The following is a 20,768-nucleotide window of genomic DNA, read 5'->3' on the forward strand; positions in this document are numbered from 1 at the left end:
GAAAGATGATAATTGAAGCCCTGGGAGTTGATAAGATCAACGAGAGGGTATAGAAAGAAAAGATGAGGGAGCAGAACAGAATCTTGGGGAAAACTAATGGTTAGGGGCAGGACATAGATGATGATATAGCAAATGATACTGATAAAGAAGACAAGTAGGAGGAGGAAAAAGAGAAAAAGCATTGTCATGAAACCCCAGGGAGTAGGCAGGAAGAGGGACTGGTACTACTTGCTACAAGAAAGGATATGAGGACTGAAAAAAAGGTCATCAGATTTAACAATTAAGAAATCGCTGGTAACCTTGTACAGCTGAGTTTCAGTTGAGTAATCAGGGTGGGAGAGAGATTGCAAGGGGTTGAGAAGAGAATAAATGGAAGCAAGAAGCAAGATGCAAGGAAAGACATAGACTGATAGTTTGAAAGCTGGTAGGGTTCAAGAAGGCTGTGATTTTTGTTTGTTTTTAAAGGATGAGAAAGGTTTAGACAGATTTATAGGCAGCAAGGAAGGAGTCACTAGATAGGAAGAGGTCAAAGATTAGAGGAAAAGGAATAATTAAGGGGGCTGCTTTTAGCTACCTCTTTATCTGAGACTAGAACAAATGAGGAGGGAATGGGAATGGTGTCAAGGGGTTCTGAGGTGCAGTCAGACATTGCAATGGATAGAATGCTGGAACTGGACTCAGGAAGATCTGAATTCAAATCCAGATTTAGATACTAGTAATGTGACCTTGTGCAAGTGACTTAACCTGTCTACCTCAGGTTCCTCAACTGTAAAATGGAGGTAAGAATTGACTGTTGTGCATATAAAATGAGCTATTTGTAAAGTGTTTAGGTACTATATAAATATTAGCTATTATTATAGATGCGGAGAAGGGGGAAAGAGGGAGCTCATAGGAAAGGAACTTGATTTTCTTACAAAAGGATGCCATGAAGTACTTTGCTGAGGGAGGGCCAGTGGGGAAAAAAAGGCTTGGCACTGCCTTTGTGGGAAGTATAACAGAGTTAATTAAGAAAGAACAAAAAGATTGTCTTATGTCAGCAACTGCTCATTTGGGATTCTAAAAGAAAAATTTCTAGTGGATGAAGTTAATTGTTGTTGCTTTTTTCCTCTAGCACCAATCAGTAGCAAAGTATGGGAACAGAGGATGCATATGGGAGGTAACTCCACTTTGGAGTCTGGCAAGGTGTGAACATTTATAGAAAGAGGGAGAAAGGGATTTAAAAGCAAAGGGATGCTATCTAGCTGAACTGGTTAACTCCATCTGCCAAGATTGGAAAGAAGAAAGTAAAGCTAAAGCAGAGGTGATATCGAGAAGAACTGAGGAAGGAAGGGATTGGAGATCATGGTGAGGACAAAGTATTGGGGTTTTTTTGGTTTGTTTTGGTTTTGTTTTTTGTTTTTATTTATTTTTTTGCAGGGCAATGAGGGTTAAGTGACTTGTCCAGGGTCACACAGGTAGTAAGTGTCAAGTGTATGAGGCCGGATTTGAACTCGGGTCCTCCTGAATCCAGGGCTGGTGGTTTATCCACTGTGCCACCTAGCTGCCCCTCAAAGTATAGTTTTGATAGGAATAAGGCACAGGAAGACGGAGGACAGGAGGTTATTATCAGATAAGGATTTCAGAGTTCTTAAATATTAAGTGGGTCACCCCTGGGGAACAGTGAAATCAAAATAAGACCATACATAAGATGGAATGAAAGTGTAGGTTGTGGGCATGAACCTGGAAGCCAGGGTGCTAAGGAGCAACAGCAACATGTATGTTGAAATCCTCAAGTCTAGGAGCAGAGGATAGGATTTTTAGTTAGATACTTAATTCCTTGAGAAAGGTGATAAATCTAGATGGAGAAAACCTCAAAAGAAAAGATGCTGAGGGATGGAATTGGGAGGGTCTTCTAGGCTATCAATTCTGCCTTCACAATATCCCTTGCATCAATTTTCTTCCCTTTATCCTCAGTGCTATGACCAGTCATAAGAAATTTGGAGAAGGATTTCAAACTATCTATATAAACAAGAAGCCCTTTACTTATTTAAACAATAGAAATGTAATGGCATCCACAAGACTGTTGAGTATTTTGTCCCACAACTAAATAAAAGTGAGGTTTGTTTGAGATCTGAATAATACACATTTTAAAAGGCAATTCAAAAATTTCTGAATTTCTTAGCATTTGGCACGACAGCATACCTTTATTTTATGGTCACTATATGATTCTTATGTAGTTGTTTTGGTTCATGGGTCAAATTTCATCCTGGTTGGAAATGTGCAAAGAGCCACCAGAAATATATTTAAAAACTGAAACAGCTGATCCCGTTAGAGGCCTTCTCAAGAGGAGGATATAAAACACAGTGGGATTTCTTTCAGAAATAGCTTAAGATGCTGCCAATGATGAAATATGCTCCATTGCCACTCCGTGTAGCATGATATTCTGCAGTGAATCTTCTTGCCTAACATAAAATCAACCGCAGAGTTTTGCTTCTATTTATATATAGCCTCGATCTCAGAACATAGAACACTAAAAAGAGCTTAGGAGTCAAGGCCCCGAGTTCAAAACCTTCCTCTGTAACTTACTACCTATGTAACTGTTAACAAATTACTTGAACTTTCTGGCTCCTCACTTTCCCCATCTGTAAAATGAGTAGAGGCTTGGATTGGGTTAGGTTGGACTAGATGATCTCTAAGATTCCTTTGAGATCTAAATCTATGATCCTCAATATTTTCAAGCAAAACCTTACATTTTTTTCCCTGCTGGAGAGAAGTTGATCTGAGTCACAATTTCATATTTAGGGAAACCATATGATTAATGCTTAAAGAATTACTGTTCTCATCCTTACTCCTGATTTCCCAGTTTTGAATTGAGGGTTGTTTGTAGAAGTATTAGAAAATACAAGAACATATATGGACATTGTTAAATATTTTCATTTTAAGTGGATCTTCCCAGAATTTGTCATCTTTCTCCATTCTCCCTCCCCCACATGGGCTATCATATGGAATAGAGGAATGGTCATTGTTACCTAGTATCCTGAATACAGGAATTCCATAGTAACTTTGTGTTAATTGATGATAATTTACCCATTCCTGTGCTCCTCTATAACATTGTTTATAGAGTCTATGCTGAGATATAACCTAATAAGATACATTTAAAACAAGGTCTTTTCATACTTTTGTAACTAAATCCCTTTACATGGGGTCAAAGATAGCTATATCATAAGAGAGAATTTTGCTCTGTTGCAAAGAATGTGAAATAGCAAGATTATGGTGCTTTTACTATAATGGCTTGCATCAAATATTTCACAATTTCTAAGAATTATTAAATTACTTTAATTGGACAAACAAAATTAGGAATATTTCTTATATAACAAATAATGATTAATATTTATATTGAAATTCTTTAAATTATAATTGAAGTAGCATATTATAATGGATAGAAGTCTAGGCTTGGAGTAAGGAAGATCTGGGTTCAAATTCTGCCTCTGATACACACTAATTATATGACCATGAGAAAGTTACCCATAACAACTTTTATTTATAGCAGTGGTGGAGAGGAGTTCCCATATATCTATGAAATCACATGTCCAAACACTAACCAAAACCACTCAACTGTTTTGAAAGCAGCTTGTTCTTCTATGATCATATTCAAAGGATAGATAAATAAACACATGAAATGGATCCATGACATCATAGGTGTGGCTATTAAGATTCTTGCCTTTTCATCTTATGAAATTCTTGCCCATGCCCTTCCATCATTCCTCCATGTTTTCCATACTGGAGGCCTTTATCTGAGTTTTCTATTATTTCATGAATACTAGTGTAGTAGTCAAGCAAGTTTTTATGAGCCTTAGTGTTGCCAAAAAGACAACTTGAATATTACGGAAGTAATCATTTTTAGATAAAATAACTAAGAAAGACAGATGTTAAGTGATTTGAACAGGGTCACACAATTAGGAAGTATAAGAGGTCAAATTCAAATTCAAATCTTCCTGAATATAGGTCCACTGATCTATCAACTGAACAAATGTCGTCAAATCCTGTTGGAATGAATTTTAAAGAAGTCTTCACATGTTCAAACAAACATGACAGAAGCTATAAATGCCCAGTGGGATCAACACGTTCAGTTTAACTGTATTTGTTACAGAGGTTTGGCTTGCAAAATCACCTTTTGATTGCCTATGGAAATTAGGTGGGAGGGGGAGTGGTTCTGAGGTAATTCCTCATCAAATTATTACTGCCTTGTATTTATATGATGATTGATCCTTTTCAGACAAATTTTACATCCATGGCTAATTTTGCATCCATCACTGTTGTTGTTCACAACAATCTAAAGTGATTTGTACAGTTATCCTGCTAGGAGAAAATTCAGAATGACAATTCTGTTGACTGAAAATATGGAAAAAATTGATTATTCTCACAAGAAACTTTACCTTTGTGATAAAATAATGGGATTTAGCAGATACTCAAAGGCCCACCTGGAGATTAATCTAAACTGATTGAATTAAGTGAGAGTGATTGACTGCTGATTAGCCTACTTCAAGTTAAATAGATTGTAAGCACATCCTAGCCCTTAAGAAGGTATTGTTCTTAGAAGCTAGACTTTGAAATTAACTTGAGACCACCTTCAAGTACAGTGAACCAATGAATTTGGATGATGCTAATCAATCCATCTTGAAGCAGTGTGTAAAGACTGCGCATGTTCTGGACCTATAAATAGCTTCCACACTCAGTTTGAGGGGAGTTCGTGATTGAAGCAGGCTCATGAGGAAGAACCTGACCAGGCTGGAACTCTAGGCTAGATAGGCCTTTTCTTAACTTTCTGAACTCCACATGAATACTTGTATGCTTTTTTTTTGGGGGGGGGTAGGCAATTGGGATTAAGTGACTTGCCCAGGGTCACACAGCTAGTAAGTGTTAGGTGTCTGAGGCCAGATTTGAACTCAGGTCCTCCTGACTCCAGGGCCAGTGCTCTATCCTCTGCACCACCTAGCTGTCCCCGTATGCTTTAATAAATGCTTAATGCCCAAAGACTGGTGCTAAAGCTTTTAATTTAAGGCAACCACACAATTTAGATTTTAAACGACACACCTTCCTTCATCAGAATTTTTTTTTACCTGTCCAACTCAAACATCCAAATATGAAAATCAAATTGTTTTTTAGTTTGTCATTGTTTAAAAAAGCACTAAATTCAATCTAATCCTCAACTTTAAAAAAAAATCCCTTTTCAAATCAAATTCCACTGTCTCCACTACTTTATCATTCTTCTTATTCTACATAATTCTCCTCAAGTAATCATCACAAGTTCCTTCTAGCCCTAAATCTATGATCCTATGAGAACTATCAATCTTATCTTTGTTTTCATTAAACTTTGTCTTCTAATCTGAAAAACTACATGCAATTGAGTTAACAATATACTTAAGTATGTTATATATAGGTTTACATCATTTATTTTGACCTTTTCTAAAGAGAAGATATAGATTCAACATTCCCAGTGGCTAGTGCTATACCCACAATGACAATTTTACTATTCATTTTAATCCTTTCCTGAAATACATTATCATTCTAAGGAATTGTTATTACTGATGAATCTGAACAGTTTCACATACCTCTTAATAATCATTTTAGAACAAAAAATGATGAACTTTTGGTACATTTTGGATGACTTCCATTTGGTTACTCAAAATTCACTGTCTACATCATCTGTTGGGAAATCCCCATGGCTACATTATATTACTATGGCCCTGACATAGAGATACAATTATTCATTTTTTTCCTATTTGGTTATGGTTAGTGAATGGCTCAGCACAATTGAAGGAGTACTCCCTGACCCAACTTTTGTGGATAAACAGGGTTGACCCCAAAGCTTTGGTACAGAATTCATCACCGTGACATTTCTTGAGATTAGAGGTAATCTGCTATGATGGAAAGGACAATGGACATAGAATTCAGAAGTTGTTGTTGTTTGTCCTTCATTTTCAAAGATGATCATGACATCAGGGTGATGTCATGATTTGCACTTAATTGGATTTAAGTGAGGGAGGGCTGTGGTCACCAACCTCACTCTCTCCTCCAAAGCCATTTGGGTTCAGTGGCAAGATATATATATAAGGATGACTGGAGATGGTCCCAGATGTTTAAGGCAATAGGATTTAAATGACCTGTCCAGAGTCACACAGTTAAAAAGTATTTGAGGTGAGATTTGAACTAAGATCCTCTTGACTCCAGGGCCAGTGCTCTATCCACTGTGCCACCTAGCTACCACGAGAAGAGAACTGAGGTGGAACCCTCCTTTTGACAATTAATTGTATAGCTATGAATTAGTGATGAACCTCTCTGAGCCTCAGTTTACCCATTTGTAAAACAAAGGGGTAAAATCCCTCTTATACTTACCTTGCAGAGATGTTGTAAGGATCAAATGTGATTAAGGAAGTGCTGTTTTGAAAACGTTAAAGCAGAGATTCCAAGTATAATTACTAGCATTAGCTCTCCCCTTAATAAAAGAAGCGGCTGAGATGAGCTGCTATAGAACCTTATAAGGTTCCTTATATTCTGTCATTGTCTTAGTCATACAGTCCTTATCTATGAAAGTTTTTTTAAAAAATCAAGCAAAGAACCATCTTGAAGAAAGTAAAATCAAGATACATACATCAAAAGAATTTAAAGAAACAGAGCAAAATCGCTAAAGAATTTTAACTGTGAATATGACAAAAAGGGATAGAGTTGCAACAAAAATAATACTTCTGGTTTATGAAGTTCCTGTTATTTAAAGAGTTCAGAATTTGGCAACTTCGTAATAGTTTACATGTCCTCTAACTCAGAAATCTGGAAGAGATAGATCTCAGAGATCATTTAGTCCAAACCCCTTGGTTTTGGAGGAACTTGGGGAAAGGTTCAGTCTAAACCTGTGATTCCACTGGTTATAGGGAATTCTAGGGGGAAGGAATTCACTCAGTTAATACCTATCAGCAGGAGTTCTGCAAGTTAGCCTCAGGGAAAGGCCTGAGGGATTGAGAAATTGAGTGAATTACCCAGGATTACTTGGCCAATATAGTTTGTAGCAGGGGTTAGCCAAAATCTGGGTCTTTTTGACTCTAGGGACATCTCTCTATCCAGGATACCATGCTAATTCCCATCCCTTGTTTTTACAGATGAGAAATTAAGGCATACAGAGATTACTTGTCCAAAATCACAGAGCCAGTTTATAGAAGTATTGGGAATAGCACTCAGATTTCTTGACTCCAAATTCCAAAGCTCCATCCATGATGTCATACTGACCTAAACAAAAATGAACTAGAAGCCTAAGGGAAGATAGTAAATGGATTAGGAACCTAGAATAAGAAGAAATCAATAAATGAAAGTCATGGCAACAACATTTCTTAGATGGAAAGTATGTTGGGATCTTTAAGGATTAAAAAAATATATTTTCCAAGCATTCAGTATAGACAATTTTGGTGCTTTGGCAGTATCAAGAAATGGACTAGAAAGAACACTGAATGTGGCCCTATATCTTAGTACTGAGGTCTTGAAAAATGAATAATGGCAATAAATTTCTCTCAGTGATACTAAAAATCCTGGCACCAAACAAATATTTGCTCTGAGGCAACCAAACTATGTAAGTGCCTTTTGACATCAATCAATAAAAAGAACTTTATATAGATAACTGCTGAGTTTAGAAATTTAACAGAAGCTAATGTGCCCCAGAAGGTACCTTACTGACCACTGAGGACAGAACAGATAACCCATTAATAGCAACCTTACAATGTTCTCAATTCACAGTTGCCTGTATGCTATGGGGTCCTTGGTTGTATTTTTTTTTTTTCAAGAAAATCAAGCGAAAGTTGTGTTTACTCTCCCAAACCTTGGTTACTTTACCCCCCTAAAAGGAAAAAAGTTCCAGCCCATTCTCCAGAGACTTTTTGGAAACTAATGCCAAAACTTTTCTTTAAAAATATAAAATGAAAAGAAGTCTTAGTCAAAACAGTCATGTTAGTTTTTATGTATAGACTGCAGACACAGTGAAAAGGATAATGAGTCAGATTCCTTAGGTTTCACAATGGACTATATACTTTGTATTTGGAAGGAAGATGGAGGCTCTCAGATAGTTTTCATATTTTTGCCTTCTGTTTAGTCTATGTTGGTAAAAAGGTTTGCCTGGAGTAAAGGACTGGTAGTAAATACTAATTTTCCAATCTCGAATGAACACATAGTTCAGAAAAGTCAGCTGAAAATGTTTTCAGTGGATAATGATCTGGAGTATCTAACCATAGGTAATCCAGTTACCCATTTCTATCTCCAGGCAATCAGATCTGGAATTTGATTTAAAACTGAGGGGAAGTATCCTGTGACATACAACAAACAGATTAATGTAATGGGATGAAGGAGGAGAAAGAAAGGGAAAAATTGGGGTGGGGAGAGGAAATATATTGCATTTAAACTCACCTTCATGTAATTCTGAAGTTGTCTTCTGAGGAATCTTAAATTATAAGACAAATTTATGACATTTTATTTTACCGAAGTTCATACTGCTAACTACTGTGAGGCAATGGTAGCAACAGCAAGATTAAGGAGATCCAGATAGACCATCATCCTGACCCAACTGCTTAGTTTGAAACAATGGAGAAATACTGTTCAACATAGGAAACTGCTTCTCAAACAACTTCTCAGGAATACATATGTTCCTAATACTTAAGGAAACCAGTCTAACACTGTCTGAACTTCAGCACATGACTCAATGGCCTAACCTCAGCTATTTCTTATATTGCTTTGTAGTTTCAACTGCAGGTAATTGTAATCCTTGTTCAGAGTGACTAGAATAAGCAAAGTCTGTGTTTTAACCTATTGTGCAATGGGGGTCATTCTTGTATGTGCATGAATGTGAGCAGTCTTCACTTATAAAGTGACATCTCTGACCTACCTGAAAGCTAATGTTAACGATACCATTTTCATCCTGTTCCCACAACAGGCTCTCTCTTGAGGGAAGGGAATGGGGGTGGGGGAGAGTTAAAATGTGAAATGCTGATGCTTCACATGCCTCAGAAAATAATTCATCTGAAGGGTTTACACTACAGTTAATCCCAGTTTTATTTCTGAATTCCATAAAATGGAATCCTGAATGCATTTCCCTTTTCTGCAAACCCTGAAAAAAAGATTTCATTAAAAGTCTTCATATCTGGGCAGCTAGGTGGCACAGTGGATAAAGCACCAGCCCTGGATTCAGGAGGACCTGAGTTCAAATCCAGCCTCAGACACTTAATACTTACTAGCTGTGTGACCCTGGGCAAGTCACTTAACCCCAATTGCCTCACCAAAAAAACCAAAACCAAAACCAAAAAACCCAAGTCTTCGTACTTGATCAGCATGTAGTTAATTCTCCTTGATGAATGAAAATCAAGCCGAAGTTGACAATACCAACTATAATTTTTTTAAGTTCAAAAACACTCAATTTGGTCATGTGAATGTTTTTAGGAGGGCAATTCCCATTAATATTTTAAGGGGGAATTTAAGAAAAGTTAAATCAATGGTTTTAGACAGCATTCCAGAAAAAGACATTTAAAATTTCATTATTTCTTCTCATTTACAAAAAATAGATTAGGTGAAACTTGTGTGTAAATTTGTGTGTATGAGTGTAATTAAAAGTCTAATGTCTTCAAAAGTTGGGAATGTCTAGTGTCATTTCTTCTGTAACTCAAATATGTGTTCAATATTTATGTAATTTAGGATAGTTGGGCTATGTTTACATAAAAAACAAATGTTCAGTATGAGTGAAAAAAAGTTCTATGTGAAAATGTGCAAATAACTGCATGTTTTATATCATGTAGACAAAACATCTGGAATGACTAAAGTTTTCACTTTTCGTTTGGACATACTGGTGGAGTATTAACACAGCCTTGAACATCTTTTCGGTCTTTTTTAAAAAATATATATTCCTTTAGAGTCTGTCTGGTCAATCATTTGTTCAAATTAAAATGTTTTCTGATAGAGTGTGTTTATATGTAGCTAGGTATCTTGTTCTTGTACATTTACATACAAATATGCACATGCAGAGATGAATACTGTTTAATCAAACTTATCCAAGGTTTATCTGGCTTGCAGAACATAATTAATTATATGTGTTTCTAATATAATGGAGAAAACACTGGCTGAGGAGTCTTAAAAATCTGAATTCTAATCCAGACTCTAGAGAAGTCATCTTTCCTCTTTGGGCCAAGATTCCTTCATCTAGTATTTATATACTGTGCTCTCTGAAGTCTCTTTAAATGCATTCTGTGACTCCAGGTATTTGTTTTTGTCTCCAAGCTGTACAATTAATAAACAGTGGGAGAAATCAATGAACTTGAGGAGAAAAAAGATCCACCCAGAGTTTAGGTTTCATAGATTTGTAGCAATATATACTCTTGTTTCCATTTACCATTTCATTGCAAAGAAAATTAACTTAAAGAAATAGTAAATGTACCACTTTTTAGTGTTGTACATGTATCTTCTTGCTAAAATTCACCCAAACTAGGAATGTGCTGCCAGTTTCAAATTAAAATTTCTCATCTGGGTAGTTATTTTTCATAATTATTTTCAAGCAGAGATACACAAGCTGTTTATTAATTATGAGAGGAGATGTACAAGTTGATACAAGTTCTTAAATTCTTCAAGGTTGGAGAGAAGATCTATATGGTGGGGTTTGCTGCACAGGAAATTTTATTTAAACAGTGTATGGAAACTGTACAAAGTTTCCAATAATGGTAAAGTATTTGCAAAAATGCTGCACCTGGAACAGGGAGGAGTGAAGAGGGCAAAGGTCAAAACTAAGCATTAAGGCATTGACTAAACAGACTTTAGACTCAGTTGAAAAGTCCAGACATCCCCTGCAGGGTCATCTTACAACTCTGGTTTTCTTCTTTTCAAAATGTAGTAATCCATAAATACAACCAAGTCACCAGCAGCTTAGCTTTCCTTCAAAAAAAAAATCCCTTTCATTCTTTCCACTTAACATAGAGATTTGAAAAATTAACCCCTATATATCTCTTGACCAACCAGAAGGGTAGGATTTTTTTCCTTGTCATTTCTGTCATTCAAATTTTAAGCTCCTCCCTCTAAGTTTACATATTTATTCACTTATAATGACCAATTGATTTCAATGAAATATCAATGTGCTATCAATAATTTTCTGAGAGATTTCTGTTAATCAGTGGTTGTAAAATTACTTCAATGAGTCGTACAATTTTGTGTGTGTATAATATAGATATACATATGTATATATGTATGTTTGTATGTTGGTGCATGTGCATAAAATTTCAACCGCAGCCTTCCTTAAAGATAGATTTAAAGCAAGGGAGGTTTTAAGGCATTTCATGACTTAAGTCTCATGTGTAAGAACATATTTCCAAACTCAATTCTCTTGGGCAGATTATTAGAATTTCAGATTCTCTGATACAAAACTTGCTTTCAAATTCTTATTGACATTGTCACCTACTGGTTTACTTACATTCTTTGTTGATATAAGCAAGATCTTGTTTACTTTGGTGCAGCAGGAGCACTAACAGAAGGCCTTTTAAGTCAAACCAGTTACCTCCCTTCAAGAAAGTTGTGAACTCTCTCTCAAGTCTAGAGAAAGAGTACTTAATCAGGTACCTTAGTGTGGGAAGAATACGGAGAAGAAAGTAAGGCACCAGTCAAGGAAACTGGACAGTCATTCGACTACAATGTAATTTTCATCCTTTAGTTTGAAGGATTTGTGAATTTCAAGACATCAAAGCATTTATCAATACTTCCTTAACTCCGAGATGGATACATTGCCTCAAAATGATAGAGCAGTTTTGAGGCTGAACCATAGGGGCCATTAAGGGCAAGTTAAAATTCTAAGTGGAGAAAGTTAGAATTAAGACAATGGTGGGAAACCTTTTATGTGTAGGTCCATCAAGAACTGTGTAATAGACTATGAGCAAAGCATTTAGAAGTGGATAAAAACTAATATCCTTGATATCTTTGCCCCAAATCTTCAGGCCAGTTCCCCATTATAGAAAGGGAAACAGTATCCCAGACAGATCTTGTACAATTATAATGATTGAATAAATGGCTAGAGCTTTTCCTGGGACCAGAGTGAAAGGTAAAGCACTAACTGGTTCACATCTTGTTTTCCTCTGACACATCACCAGTGTGAAATTAGGCAAGTTATTTAACTAAGTTGAATCTCATTTTCTATATCCATAAAATGAGGGCTTTGGACTTGGTCTCTAAGATCTCTTCTAGCTCTAAATTTATAATCTTATATGTAACATACACACACACACATAATACATGTATATGTATCATAATCTATGAATTCCATTAACAATCAAATGAAAATGCAAAAAAAATCTTCCAAATACAAATATAAATAACTTTCAGGTGTCATTCTCCACTGGGATTATCCATGATACTGCATGATTATGGGTGTTCAGGAGTTAGCTATATTTATTAAATAACAATACAGGAAGAAAAGAGAACAAAGCTTATGGTTTCACTACAAAACTTCTGACACATTAAAGCATCAATCATATAAAAGTATGACACTAAACACATTTTAATCATTTTATCCAATGCTATTAGAGATTGGATAAATGTACACAATCTGGTATACATGCTGGTCCATGGATAGCAAAAATGAGATAAAGGCTCCTTTAATACTAGAGACTATATATTTTACTTCCTTTTTTCACCCTTTGATTGATTTCTGGCCTAAAGACCTATGGTATATTTCGTTCATTTTGGAAGGCAGAGTAAAAACAAACAAGCAAAAAAAAAATTAAATTAAATTAAAAAGCCAGAAACAAAAACCAATCAATTGAGATTTATTTTCCAGATGGATTTTGCTCTTAATCATGATTTGACAATAGAAGTCTATCTATAGTACCTTATGCTTCGTGGTAATACAAATAAATGAAAAAGGCTTAATGGAGGCAGGGGCTTATGTTTTGTGTAGCACATCACATATGTACCCAGAAAGCAATACTAATGCTTGAGACTTCTATATCATAAATTCTTCGACTCCAGAAGATTGTGGCTTAAAAAAAATTAATTTGTATTTGGAATTATATAGGTAAATTTAGGATTATGGGATCTTAAGATTTATAGATGGGGGGGGGGAGGAACTTCGAGAATAATTCTAGGCCAATGCGCTTCTTTGTACAAGTAGGAAGACTACAGTCGAGTCAGTAAATGGCCTGCCTGAGGACTCATAATGACATAGCCAACATTAAATCCAAACTTTCTGATTCCAGATGTAGGGTCCAGTCCATTATGTCACATTGCCTGAGACTACTTTCTGGCTTCTGTTACAGTTCATTTTTTATCATGAACTTTTCATTGTAACTGTCATCATTATTGAAAGAGCTGACAAAATGAAAATGTAACACATTCCTCTACACCAGGGTATAGCTTCAGTGAGGTTATGAAAATTTCTATAAGAATTTGTTTATTAAGATGGCTAGAGAATAAAGCACCCCAAATTTGAAAGAGCAGTGTTGGATATCTATTAAGATTTGTTCAACAGCAGCTTTCACTTAAAAAATATAATTTATTTTCTCCTTCAATCACCTCTTCACCTCAAATTGTGATTTACATATGTAGGAAATTTACATATGGAAACCTTAAAAACATACACCAATCATCTTTTTTTTCTTCAAACGTGATGCATGTATACTAATAAAATATCTTAAAGTTGAGACATATACACTGACTTCTGAGACCACTTCTACTCCCATTGTTCCCAAGGCTGGCCTTCTGTCAGCATTTTTCCCCCCTGAGGCTTTTCCTAACTCTGTGTATATGTTAGGTTGGATTTTGGCCTAAATCCAACTAATATCTTTACCTGAAGAGCAGCCTAAATTTCCATTTAAGTCTATTCTCAGTTTTTTAAAAGTTAGAAAGTTATGTCATAGTCTCTTTTTAGCAGCAACCAAGATCAGTACAGCTATTTGAGTAAATTACTATCTAGAAGTATAAAACAAACAACTACTTTTTGATGTATGGCATTTTCAATGTATATAATTCACTTAAATAACAGACATAAGTCAGTAACTCCTAATCTTGATATTTTCTGTCTTTTCTGCATACTTCATAGATGTTGTGGCTAAGAATACTTCAACTCCATAAGCCAACTCTGCTAAGCCTCATTAAATGAGAGCACCATTCTTGCATACCATGCTATTACTTGCTAAAGCTAATTCCAAATGCCTGGGTAATAACATCATGAAGAAACTATGGCCCAAGCTTCTCCCTGGATGTAATAAGCTTCTAGAGTAAGCATTTTGGTTAAGCAGGTTTCTTTCTCCCTCCAAATTAAAAACAAAATCCAAAATGATCTCTTCCTATAACTTCTTCTAATCATTTCAGGTGACAATTTCAGGAAATTCATCACATTTTAAAATATTTATAGCCTACCTTAAGCAGTAGACCAAATTTTCTTCTTCTTCTTTTCTGATTTCAGAGAATTAACTCAGAACCTGTTTGCCCAGATGGCTGAGAGAGAGGGACTGTGTATACGTGTATGAGAACCATCTTCTGCTTACTGGTGTTGAAAGCGCAGAAGCAGTGACTCAAGTGATTTACATTGGGAATTAGCTAGTTTTGTAGTCATAGCAAAACTAATATAAATTAAATATTCTTAATTATTTTGGCTCTGCCTAGTAAGAGCAAAACACAAAGGCAAGATTGATGCAAGCAAGCTCACAATGGCCCTACTGATTTCTCTACTTGGCCGTTCCTCTGCACATGGTCAATTAGAATTGAAAATCCTGTGCTGATTTCATTCGCTGGAATTTTTAAGCAGGTCAGGAAGAAAGATGTTATTGAAAGGAAAAGTCTCATCTAAATAAGAAAGGAGCACGTGGCCATCTGGTCTCACTATACCATGCAGAAATTCATTTACATTTGCTTGTAGTCTTGATGTTTAGAAAGACGATACTGAAAAATGAACCCCAAATCTGTTTGTAGTAAATAACCCAAATGTGTGTGCTTTAAAAAAATCTAGAAAAATGCATGGCAAGTCCATTTCCTATCTGTGATGCATGAGCCCATTTGACCCCAGTGCCTCCCTGAGCTTCACTGAGGTTCTGGCCCTAAAGCTTTCAATCATTCTCACAGCACTTTTGCTCCATGGACATATCAACAGAGCAACTGATCTGCTGAACGTTGTACAAAGAATCTTGAACTGTTTCCACTCCATGAAAATCTGCATTTATACTTAAAGAGGAAAATGTTGGGGGGGGGGCTGTTCTTCACTCACTTGATGTTCCCATGTATTCTACACACAATACAGCATTGTTTATATTTCAAAGGAGTAGACTAAAGGTGGTGGTGGTGGGGGAAATGAAACTCTATACTTCTAGGAAGAGTCCATAAATATAAAGTTACTTCTTAGGAACAACATGGTGAAAGTATTTGGAATGAAGGGAATGAGGGGAGAGAAGAAAAATTGGATTCAGAGGATATTCCAGTTTTTAATATGTGCAATAATTAGAGCCAAAGACCTCTCTATATGATTGAAAAACAATATTTTAGATGAGACTATGCACAGTAAATGCACAATGATCAAAACCAAAAATAGTCTCCTATTTATATGTGCTTCTCTGCTAAGTACAAATTGATTTCTCTACCTAAATTCTGTTCAGCTGACACATAAGGAAATTCAAACTGTAAAACCCATCTTAAAGTCTGGTTATTCCATTACATTCCAAAAATAAATAAACTTCTTTGTTTATTTTTTTAAAACTATCACCTGCATAGCTTATGTGTATTTTTTTTATAGAATGGTGGTTTTGCTTTAAGGAAGAAACATAAAATAATGGACAAGAAAAAATACATTCTAATGTAACATGAAACATGCATTTTTATATCTCCCCAATATCACACATGCATTGGTGCATTTATTCATTCAGTGATGTGTAGTCTGCCATTTCATATGAAACATTAGCATTGTATAAGAGCAAAGTGTACTCTCATAAATTGTTCTTTCTCAGTAATGCACTGAAAAACTATTTGTTCTTGAATTGGAGTTACGTAGTCTGACTATTTCAATCAAGGCCATTATCTTCATTTCTTTGAAAGATGCCTTTTAGTAACCTGTACCCCCACTGGGTGGTTCTGTGTGCTGTACTCACAAAGTAGCTGAAAGTTCAGTACTACTGTTTATTCCTTTTTTCTTTCTTTAATAATCTAAATGAGTTCTGTAACTCTCACAGGAAGAACTTTGGGGCTTTCTTAGAACTACCCATGGAGAGATTACAAAGTGAGGCCTTAAGTGGTTGTCCAAAAAGTTACATATTAGTTCAGTCTTCCCACATAGAATGTCACCCAACTTGTGTGACCTGTTCTGTGCCTAGGTTCAAAATGTGTCAACTGATAAAGTTATGTCTTAGGGAATGACTTTTTTCAACAGTAGTATTAAAGGGGGAAATCATGTTTGTTTTAATTAAAAAAAAAACATTAATTTGGTAAAGTTGATCTATTTCATATATTTGAACACTTCACAAACATTTTGAAAGTCCTATTAAAATACATGCCTTTCTGACATGGATATACAACATAAAATGCTGAGATAACATTTTAACATTTAAAAATAAAATATATATATGTATGTATGTATATATATACATACATATATGTACAAGATACTAAACGTTTAGCAATTATTGTCTGATATTTATATATAGTATTTCTACAAGCATGTTTGTGTTTGCATTGTAAGGAATTAATGAAATCCAGTGGATTTTTCAGAAAAGAACATTGTGTTACACTTTTTAAAATGTTTTATCAAAAGATACAAGAATGCAAACAGCAACCGTAAGTTATTAAGACCCTTATAAGTGCTAGAAAATAAATACAGGAAATATGCCAGCCCACAAAAAATATAACCCACCCACTATCCAATCAGGATATGTGCAGATAGTAAAACATATGAAATCATCATTCTTTACAACTCATTTAGCATAACATTCCTCTCCCTCTATGAAAATGGCTATTACCAAGGTACATTTTAGAGCACTTCATAATTTTACATAGCAAGAAAAAGCAAGATCAAATGAATGTAGCTGTATTTGATAGCTTTTCTTTTAGAAAACCTGAAAATTCTTTCCTAAACCTTTTCTTCCTATTTATGTCACTGCAATTCAGTCACCTCTGGAGTGCGGATGAACATTGAACCATTACATTAACAAAGCACTCTAGAAACAGGGAAGCTGCCTGACTATCTTATTGTGATAAACATGACCATGATGCCATATGGAAGCATCTTGAAGAGATGGCCAAGATTCTAAGATGCTTTGCGTGTGGGTGTAGTTTAACCCCACAAATACCTGAACTTCTTATGGGCACACACCCAACAGATGGACATTGGGGACTGGAAATGCTTCCTACGAAGGCAAAATTGGGGGGAGTGATGACATCACCTGAAAATCTGGACATCTCTCTGATGTAACTGCATGAGTATTTGGGGGGGGGGAGAGGGAAGGAGAAAGGAGAGAGAGGGATGGTGGAGAAATGGAATGTGGGAAGAAAGAAGAAAGGGCAAAAATAGAAGTTGGGAGGAGAGAGAGAGAGAGAGAGAGAGAGAGAGAGAGAGAGAGAGAGAGAGAGAGAGAAAAGCTCTTCATGCCTTCATGAACGGCATCATCAGCTATGCTGTAATCTTCTGCAAGATTTGGAAGTCTCTCCCCATTAACCTCGGACTTTTTGCAGGTTTCCTACTGCATAGTTCATTCCAACCACCCTTACTGTGCTTTTATAGGCAAATGATTCCTTGCGGAGCGATGCATCGATAATACTAAATAATCCAGATGTGGACTGGCATTAGGGAATTGGTTTCTAAACCAAATGAGTCAGGCGGGGGTATATGATAATGCTTCATGAGTTGTTGGGTCTCTAGAGACCTGGGTTACGATGGAAAAGGCATATGGTTGGAGGGGTTATGAAAGGGTTAAAATCGAGGCTGCCCAGGGTAAGAGAAAGGGGATATTGTTGTCTTTAATCTTTCCGCAGTGTGTGTAAGACTCCCATCCCTGATCTGCACATAGCAGTGGAATAGGCTTGGCATGCGTTGCTGTGTGCAGGCTCCTTGATTGTAGAGAGGGGAGGGGAAAAAAAAAACCTGGCTGGACTCCAGACAGGCTAGGGCTCTGTTGATCATTATGTCTAGCCTTCAGGTGTCTCAGCTCACAGTGGGCGGTGGTGGGGGGAGGTGTAGATAACATGAGGGCAGACAAAGAAAATTAAATGGTGTATTTTTAAAAGATTATGTGAAAATTCACGTCAAAGTCCTTCTTTAAAATTAATCCTAAAGTCTCAGTGCCTCTCTCTTCTCCCCAATTAGAACACACAAACCTCTGCTGGAGCAGATTTATTTAAGCCATAATTAGGAATGTCTGGATCCCTTCAATAATTTCCTTTATTAGCTAATATGCTTTTTTTTTAAATCGCGGAAATAACATTTCCCTTACAAACTCTTCTTTTCTTCCCATGCTTTGTTACTGAGCAAGCACTGATGCATCCATGAAAAGTAGATTTGATTTCATCCCCCACCTCCCTCCACTACCACCCCCAGGAGAGTTTTAGCATGCAACTTTTAAAAGATTTCGATGATTCTAGAAGTAAAGGCAGAATGACCTTATATCTGAGTATGAAAGGGAAGAAGTGATAAGTGAACGGCATCTTTTACCCATTTGGTTAGATTTTCTTAACCAAGTGTGGTTTTTTGTTTGTTTGTTTGTTTGTTTGCTTCTATTTGAAGTCCATAAATCTTACATGGAAAGCAACTTAGATGCTAATCATATATATTTTTTTTCCCTAGCCAGTAAAGATGAAAGAGAAAACCAAAATTATTTTTCCGTCTGGCAATCTGCTGTGAAGAAGCTCCCCCTCCTCACTCCACCCTATTAGGAATTTCAGGGGGAAAAATTCTTTATACATGGAAGGCTGGAATCCGAGACGTCTCTCAGGCTGTCTCTCCAATCTGCCATTACACTGACCAATTTCAGACTCCTGTAGAACTGTTTGCATTTTATTTCTTATTTTTAAAATAAGCTCTGAAACCCTTCCACAACTATAAATACTATAAAAATGGAGAGGGTAGTTAAAAAAAATAAATAGAAAGCCAGCCCTGGCTTGGATCCATTGTTCAAAATTTAAGAGCTCTTTGCCCCCAAGTGCCTTAGCTGTCTTTCATTGCTAATTATAATAACTGTCAGATGTCTGGAAAGTCTACAGTGCCCTTGTCAGAGGAGTCAGCAAAGTTTGTCTTTTATTTTTCTTGGGGACTGATCAAACCTGATTAGACACAGAGACCAAATAGAAAAGAACAAAATACATATGTGTCTGCCTTGGATTTTCCTTATGAACAAAGCGGCACATAGCTATGTTCTGCCGTGCAGCCCTCATATATCTACCCTAAGGGATGACTGACTTTTATTTTTTGTTCTTTTATCTTTATTAGACCGAAACAGACAACATCTGGCCAGAAATGATTTTTTCCAGTAATTTACATTCTCATTAATATCCACATCTACAAGGTAGCTGGATTTTTTTTAAGTCTCATATACTTTATGCATATGGCATATAAACTATTTGAATCACAGCACTTTATGAAAAAAAAAAGCATACTTACAATTTCAAACTGGTTAGCTGTGGGAGTTTCTTGCTACTGGGTGGCAGAATTAGCCTGGTCCTTTTCTGATGCAGGTGCAGAATTCCAGTTTTTTTATGCCTAAGGAAGGCAGAAAGTGCTTCATAAAGTCACTCCCAAGTCAGCTACTTGTGCTCAGACATCCCATTGCTTCTGTGAAAGCTGTACTATCTGCAGTTCTGAATTGAACTAAATTACAGCCCATGTGAAAGACAGGGGAAGGGAGTCATGTGGGACACACACAGCTACCCTATTGGTCACAAAGACATAACTTAGGCATTCTGTCCTTTTCGCCATTGGTTAATAGTTAAAACTGAAAGCATCTAGGTCCACCTAGTGAGCTTATTTTCCTTTATGTGTGGAAGAATGACTGTAGGATTTTACAGTGACAGAATTAGTTAAGAAAGAGACTGAAGTCATCTTTCACAGAGTGGTGGGTGGTGATTGGAAGGCTAGGGATTTTTTCCCCCTCCAAGATCCAAGATTCCCCTCCCTCTAAAACACACACACACACACACACACACACACACACACACACACACACACACACACACACACACACACACACACACCTTCTCTTCTTCTGCAGTCTTGCCTGTTCTTTGCCTATCAGGGAAAGCTTTCTTTTGCTTTTAACTTTGGCAGCAGCAGCAGCAGAAAGTGAGGACATCAGCATTAATGTTGCCTTCAAAGAATTCAGCCCTAATTCGAAGTTCTCAATCTTTTCAAAGGAAGTCATTTCAAATCGAATGGATTTTGTTGACTGCGCTGGTTCTACTGAAGTTCCAGGCTGCCTGACCAGTGTTCAATAGGGTCACTGCCCCAAACTCTACTTCCTTTGTGAATAACTGTTAGTGTGCTAGAAAGCAGGAATCTGAAATATTTATATGCTGTTTTTCCATACTTACAATGCAATAATGGCAATGGCATACTTATAACCAGCCAGGAATAGGGAAAACCACTAATTCTTTCACAATGGAGCAACATTCTTGATTTGCCTGATTGGACAATGCAGAATGAAACAAAATAATCTCACAGATGACATAAAATACCTCTCCCTACCCCTTCCTTCCGATCTCCTAACTTCATTTTTTAAAATGATATCTAAAAGTATGGTAGATATGTTGTCTTACAGTCT

General features: G+C 36.4%; 1 long non-coding RNA gene across 2 annotated transcripts in view; it reads right to left on the reverse strand.

Annotated features, from left to right (window-relative positions):
• The window catches only part of LOC122752653, a 92,653-nt gene extending 72,851 nt beyond the window's left edge, over positions 1-19,802 (reverse strand). For both annotated transcript variants that reach the window (XR_006356197.1, XR_006356198.1), the window contains exon 1: positions 19,613-19,802. This is a non-coding gene — a long non-coding RNA (uncharacterized LOC122752653). The remainder of the gene's footprint in view (positions 1-19,612) is intronic.
• Between the last annotated feature and the right edge of the window lie 966 nt (positions 19,803-20,768).

This window comes from Dromiciops gliroides, chromosome 4 (genome assembly GCF_019393635.1).
Source record: "Dromiciops gliroides isolate mDroGli1 chromosome 4, mDroGli1.pri, whole genome shotgun sequence".
NCBI lineage: Eukaryota > Metazoa > Chordata > Mammalia > Microbiotheria > Microbiotheriidae > Dromiciops > Dromiciops gliroides.